The following is a 6,899-nucleotide window of genomic DNA, read 5'->3' on the forward strand; positions in this document are numbered from 1 at the left end:
CCTATTAATTGACATGACGCAAGTTTTCTCATTATATAATTCAGACTACGTTCATTTAAGTGGTACAAAGTAAGCCTTGTGACAGTTATGTAAATAGCAATGTTTGTTTCAAAAGTAATAGCAATATTGAAGATGACATAATTGGCTATGATGACGATAACATCGAAAGTCATGATAGAATTGACAACGAATAGCTATGATGGTGGAGATAATGAACATTGTCATACTGTTGTTCACGTAATATCCGTGACGTTGGTAATGTAATAGTAATGATGGTTATAGGGTAACAGTCGTGATGATGAAAGCTTACTAGCCACGATAACTTATTTGCCGCAATGATGACAGGTAATTACGGTGACGATAACGTACCATTCATGACGGTGATAACGTAAGAGCCACGTTAATCACAGCTAAATAAAATATATAATGAGTATACATAACCAAAAGAAGATTACCTAAATAACCATGATAACGACAGCGTTTATGATCATGATGAGTAAAACGGCGCCATAGTTGGGATAACGTGAACTTTCGTAAATAGTCATGTCAGATATGGAACGTAGACACACTGAAACCACGTTAATTGCTATTTTAACGATAAGATAAGTAATCGTGGTGATAAGTACGTGAATTTCAATGGTGAAGTTTATATAGTTAGGGTGATTACGCAAATGACCATGATGATTATTAAACGAATAACCACGGTACATATTACATAAATACGTAAGAAACGGTGTTAAGAACTCGAGAACGAATGACGATAAACAGACGAAACTCGGTTTGAAGGTTAACCTAGTAATTGCAAAGAGGGATTTCGATCTTGCATTGGTCCACCAGAGGTCAAAGTCACTGTTGGTCAAAATTGTCCGGTTTATAAATTAAGAACGAATGCATTTTTTGTTTCTTTGTTTTGAGTTTAACGTCCTTGCAACAGCAAGGGTCATAGTATAACGGATATGCATAGACAAGTAGAAGAAAAAGTATATATGAAAAAATGGTTGAAAGGAAAATTAGGAAACTCAAAAATCAATCAATGGAAGAAGCTGATTAATTTTAGTCACTTTTGTGTCCGCAAAGTGAAAGGCACTGAAGAAACTCCCGATTATGTAGGGGGCACGAACGAATAACCATATACAGTGAAAAAATTGTGTTTGGATTGCCGTAATTATTTTTTAAGACCTGGCCCACCAGAGGTCACCGTTGTTAAAAAAAGCGTTATGCTTGGTTGTGTTTTCCTGGTACCGACTGCACATTGAAGGATAAAAGTTGACGTGATGGTTCAATTTCAATGAATGTTATTGTCAAAAGACAAATGGATTGGGCAGCAGGCATAGCCCATTAAAGCCATTTCCAAACATAGTAACAGACAGTGGTACAAGCATATACATAGACATTATAAAACATACAAACACATATAAACAAGTTGGTATTATCAAATTAATAATCAAATTAAGGAAAACAACTACTAATACTCATTTTTATTATAATTGAATCTAATGGTTTAAATTCTAACCTTTTATTTTGATACCGAAAAGGCATATATATATATATTATGAAGAGAAAAGAAAACGTATTTGTTGATGGAGCCGCATGTATAAACATTTGATGGTATTTAATTACCGCACCCAACAGAGACAGGCCAAAAATTCCATTGTATCACACAAGACCATCCACTGATGAGTTTGGAAATTCAATCCCACCAAATAGTTTAATTTATGCATATTAAACACAGGTTAGATATATAATTTACTTGTTGTAAAGCTTTATATTCTTATTTATGTAGTTGTTTCCCAATATTTTTTTAATAAAATAGTATAACTGGTCTTCTGAAACCCAGCCCAGTCAATCAGGAAGTAATGAAATGCTCTTTTAAATCTAGAACCACAAGAACATGCAGGGTGACTCAGTAAGAGAATCTTTCTGACGGTCATTATTTAGGTTACTGGCCTCATTTCCCAACTGACAGAGAATAATGTTAATTTCCCTATTTCCTAAAAACTTAAAGACATCAGTTGTTCTTGTGTTTGAATTTGGAATAGGTGTTATTAACTTTTTGAACTGATAGGCGGAACGAATATTTTGAAGGTCTGAAGCAATATTATTTATTTCATTTAACATGGATGGAAACAAACTATTAGAATAGTTAACAGTTCGACAAAGAGGAGGATCACATATTCTATCTGATCTAAGGGGATATCTAGCTAGTGTGGGATCATGGAAATGTGACTCAGTGATTTCTTTCAGATAATATGGACTTTCATTATTCATAATCTTGTACATCAGCATCATTTTATGTTTTTTCTCCTACTTTCAAGAGGAACCCAGGCTAATTCTTTGTACAAACTATTTTCGGGGTGCCTCTACGCAGTCCTGTATTTATTCTTGCAGCCTCTAGCTGGGTTGACTCTAAGATATTTTTTTAGATTTTGTGAACAATTATCCCAAACAACATCTGCATATTCTAGTATAGGTCTAATATATGATGTATACATTGTGGTTAATGACTGTCTGTCTAGTTTATGTTTCATCATCCTTAAAATATTATTTGTTTTGTATGCTTTTTGGTAAATATCATAAATGTGGTCATTCCATTTAGCATCATCACTGAATGTCAAGCCAAGATGTTTATGTGTTCGGCTGACAGTAACAGGTTCATCATAAAAAAATATACATTTGGGTGATGAGTATTCTGTTTTTTAGAGAATATAACAGATTGTGTTTTATTTGCATTACATTTAATATCCCATTTATTAGCCTAGAGTTTTATATTACTAAGATCATCAGTTAGGTTTTGTGCTAATTCGATTGGATCATCGTCTGTTACAGCGTACAGAGAAGTGTCATCAGCAAACAGTTTAATTTCATGAGTCAACAATATCATTAATATAAAGTAAAAACAAAAGTGGACCGATAACCGAGCGCTGTGGTGCCGCTTCATTTACAGGCCTGGATTTAGATATATATTCCTAAGGTAACACTCTTTGTTTCTGTCATCTAAAAAAAATATCAGCCAACAAAGTAATTTCCCTTTGATACTATATAATTGGAGTTCATGTACCAGTCCATCATGCCATACTTTATCGAACGCCGTGCTTATGTCACAAAAAAACAAATCTTAATTCTTTAAACTGGTCAAGACATTGTACAATAGTATGATATACTGAAAAGTTCATTTATAGTGGAGTCCTTAGGCATAAATCCAGATTGATGCATAGTAATAATTTCATGTGTAGTAAGATAATTAAACATGTACTTATATTTTTTTTTTCTTTCTATAATCTTACTAAAACATTAAGTAATAGAAATTGACCTATAATTAGACATTTCATTTGTTAAATCTTTTCCTTTATAAATGGCATTAATATTAGCAGTTTTCCAACTAAGGGGGATAACTCCTGTTTGTAGTGTCTTGTTGAAAAGCAATGTTGAAGGAAGAGAAATATAATGTTCAAGTTGTTTAATTATTTTAGGTACCATGCCATCGGGTCCAGCTGGTTAATTACTATTTAGGAGACACAATTGGTCATGTATATCTTGATGTGTTATTGTTATGTTTTCCAAAGAGTGGGGACATTTAATTTCAATATCAGGAATAGGTTCAAGATTCTCAGAGGTGGTAGATATATAGGTAAAATACTTGTTAAGATATTCAGCTTTATCAAATGAATGTTGAATGAAACATTCATCACATTTAAGAGGGGGTATAAAGTTACTTTTAATATTTGCATTTAAAACAGTTTTTGCAATTTCCCACCAACTACTTATTTTTGTATTAGCTAATGATTTTTGCATATTTTCAATATAATTATACTTGCTCTCTCTTATTTTACTAATGACTTGATTCCTGATATGTCTGTAGTTTTCCCAATGACATGGTAAGGTACTTAACTTTGCTTTTCTATGTGCCCTATTTCTTTGTCTAATTTTAAATATAATTTCATTTGTCATCCACTTTTTATCCCTAGGCCTTACTGTAACATTTATACTAGGAACACATTCGGATATTTGTTGATTAATAGCATTACAAAGAGTATTATTAAACTCATTACTATCTTAAAATTCTGAGATTGCAACCCAATCAATTTTCATAATCTGCTTCCCGATAGAGTTTTTTTTTTCTCTGATAAGATCAAATGCGATACTGAATTGAATAAGAGAGTGGTCCCTACAAATGGGTGGAGAAACCAAGTAATTAAGGTTAGACTATTTGAGAAAACGATATCTAATGAGGTGCAATATGTTTGAGTTATGTGTGTGGCTTCATCAACATAGTTTACAAGATTATATTTGGTCATTACTATAATACGAATTTACGAGACCCAATACATACTTCAACCCAAATTAATTATATATCATTATGTTCCAATTCTGTTCGTCTTTTAGTAAAAATAATGTTCTTGGGATAATTAGTACTCCACCACCAGGGTCTGATCTTCGGTCTAATCTGTAATGTGAGTAGGAATCTATGGTGATATCATAATCAAATACTTCAGGAGAAAGACGAGTTTCTGTTAGACATATTATATCATTATTATTTAATTCAGCTTCTATAGTATCAATTTTATTTCTTAATGATCTAACATTTAGGTGAGCAATGTCAAGACTGCATAGAGGCCCCGGATTAAGTAAATGCCATTAGAAATCAACAACAAAATATGAATTGTAATATTAAAACATACATTTTTGAGACTAAAAACATACTGGGAATTCAAAATAGCATTAATTAAGACAAATGAATGAAAAAGAAAAAAAAATACCTCCGTTATCAAATATTATGATTTGTGACACGTGGTACATACATATATAAAGAAGTACTGTTCATTACAAAGTTCAATCAAAGCAGGGAGAGAGTTCAAACAGACCAGCGTGACCGTATTCTTACATACAGATAATTTGAAATTAACAGAAACATATAAGGCAGCTAAGCACTTAGCTTAATTTATGCATCTGGAGTCGTGCACATAACCACTTTATTTGAATAAATAAAATTAAGAAAAATAGGTTTCGAAGAGTTGTCTCCCATGCATAACAGCTAGGGATAGGAAGAGTTACTCGCCTTGAATTAAGAGCCGAGGATTGTGGGTAATCTGCATTGAGCGCGCCATTGAGAAAATGTGTAAACAGCGCGCCATTGAGAAAATTTATAAACAAAAAGGTCACACAGTGCAAAACTATTGTGTTAACCATTCTAAGTACAGACCTAGTCTGGTATACCTTCCGAAGTTTTTAACCATCGAAGGAGTGAATCTATTCATCATCGTCCTTCTGGAACTGGAGGAGGGGATAAGCGACACGAGATAACCCCCGGGGTAGCCCGTTGGGTTCCTGTTGGATCGTCGAGGAGTCGACATTTGACTTTAAGTATAACAGCTTTTCCTCTCAATATGAATTAGTACTCTGTATCAGCATGTCCACCTCAACACATAGAGTTTTAATTTTAGGACACAGCTTTGTGAGACGACTGTTCGATTTTGTGCATGAACAGAATTTATCTACATTTGGCCTTTCTCAGTGTGTTGTTTACGGTGTAGGGGTCAGCGGTGCAACAGTTGACAAACTTCAAACGGATCGGACCGTACATGAAAAAATCAGCCATATCCAGCCGCATATTATTATTCTCCAGATAGGTGGTAACTGTTTGTGTAATAATGACATTCGTCCTGATCAACTGGCTTACAAGATTTTTCATTTTGCTCGACATTTGCATGACACTTACGGTAGCCATGTGTATGTATGTGAAATATTTCCGAGGCCTCGGCCCCGCGGGATCAGCGCGAGTCTCTACGAATCACGTAGATTTGCTGCTAACAAGGCTCTGCATGTTCTGTTTATATCACCAGAACTATTGCATGTATGGTCGCATCGACGTCTCTTCAACAGTCCACTAGATCTTTTTCTGCGAGATGGTTGCCATTTAAATCCTACAGGATCGCGGAAGTTCTACCGTAGCGTTAGACTCGCCATTATGCATGCATGTAGACAACTTTCCACTCAGTGAAACACCTGCTGGTAGGTTGAGTTATTTTTCCTGAATGTTTATTTCAGAGTTAGGTACCCCACCCTGCCATTTGTTATTATATCTATTTATTTTAGTTATGGGCTATATATATAGCTACCTGCCATCTAAATTAGTATGATGTTTTATTCAACAACCTTTTATGGCATTTATTCTCAGAAAATTACCTGCCAACTATTACAGGTTTAAACATTTATACAAGACAGATTGTGATTCTTTTCGCAGCAGCTAATGATATAAAACAGCTTGATATTGTACATTTGGCCATGCATATACTTGGGTAAAACCATAAACTTGGGTTACCATTTAAATTTACTTTTTCTATGGTGTTGTATACAAAACTTAACTGTGGACTATCAGTCCATATTGTTTGTTTACTTATTTGTATTGGTCCTTTCACTAATATGGGTAGACCTATCACATTGTTATCAACCCAAAACCTGACAGTGTTGTATCTGATCTCATTTTCAGTTATATTACAACACATTGTAATCAGAATTTCACATCAGTGTAATATATTCAGTATAACGGTATATTATATAGGTTGATAATCTTGTGTAGTGCCTATTCATTTATCACCAGTCTTTAATTTTTAATTTTTATTGTTATTTTATTTTTATTCCAGTGTCTTGAAATAACATGATTTCTATCCCATATATTTATTAAACTTTTACTGGTAAAATACTCATGATCTAGACCTGAAGCCAGTTGTGGCAGTGTTGTGTCTGCATGTCCTGCTTTTTACTCCTGTACATGTATTCAGGCTCTGACAGTGTTGAATCTGTCCTAATTACAATATAATTTCTGGTGTAGTATCCAAATTTCAACAGTATTGTATCTGCCCCTATGATAAAAAGCTAATCTGGTGCATATATATATATAT

Source organism: Mizuhopecten yessoensis, unplaced genomic scaffold (genome assembly GCF_002113885.1).
Source record: "Mizuhopecten yessoensis strain PY_sf001 unplaced genomic scaffold, ASM211388v2 scaffold716081, whole genome shotgun sequence".
Taxonomy (NCBI): Eukaryota; Metazoa; Mollusca; class Bivalvia; order Pectinida; family Pectinidae; genus Mizuhopecten; species Mizuhopecten yessoensis.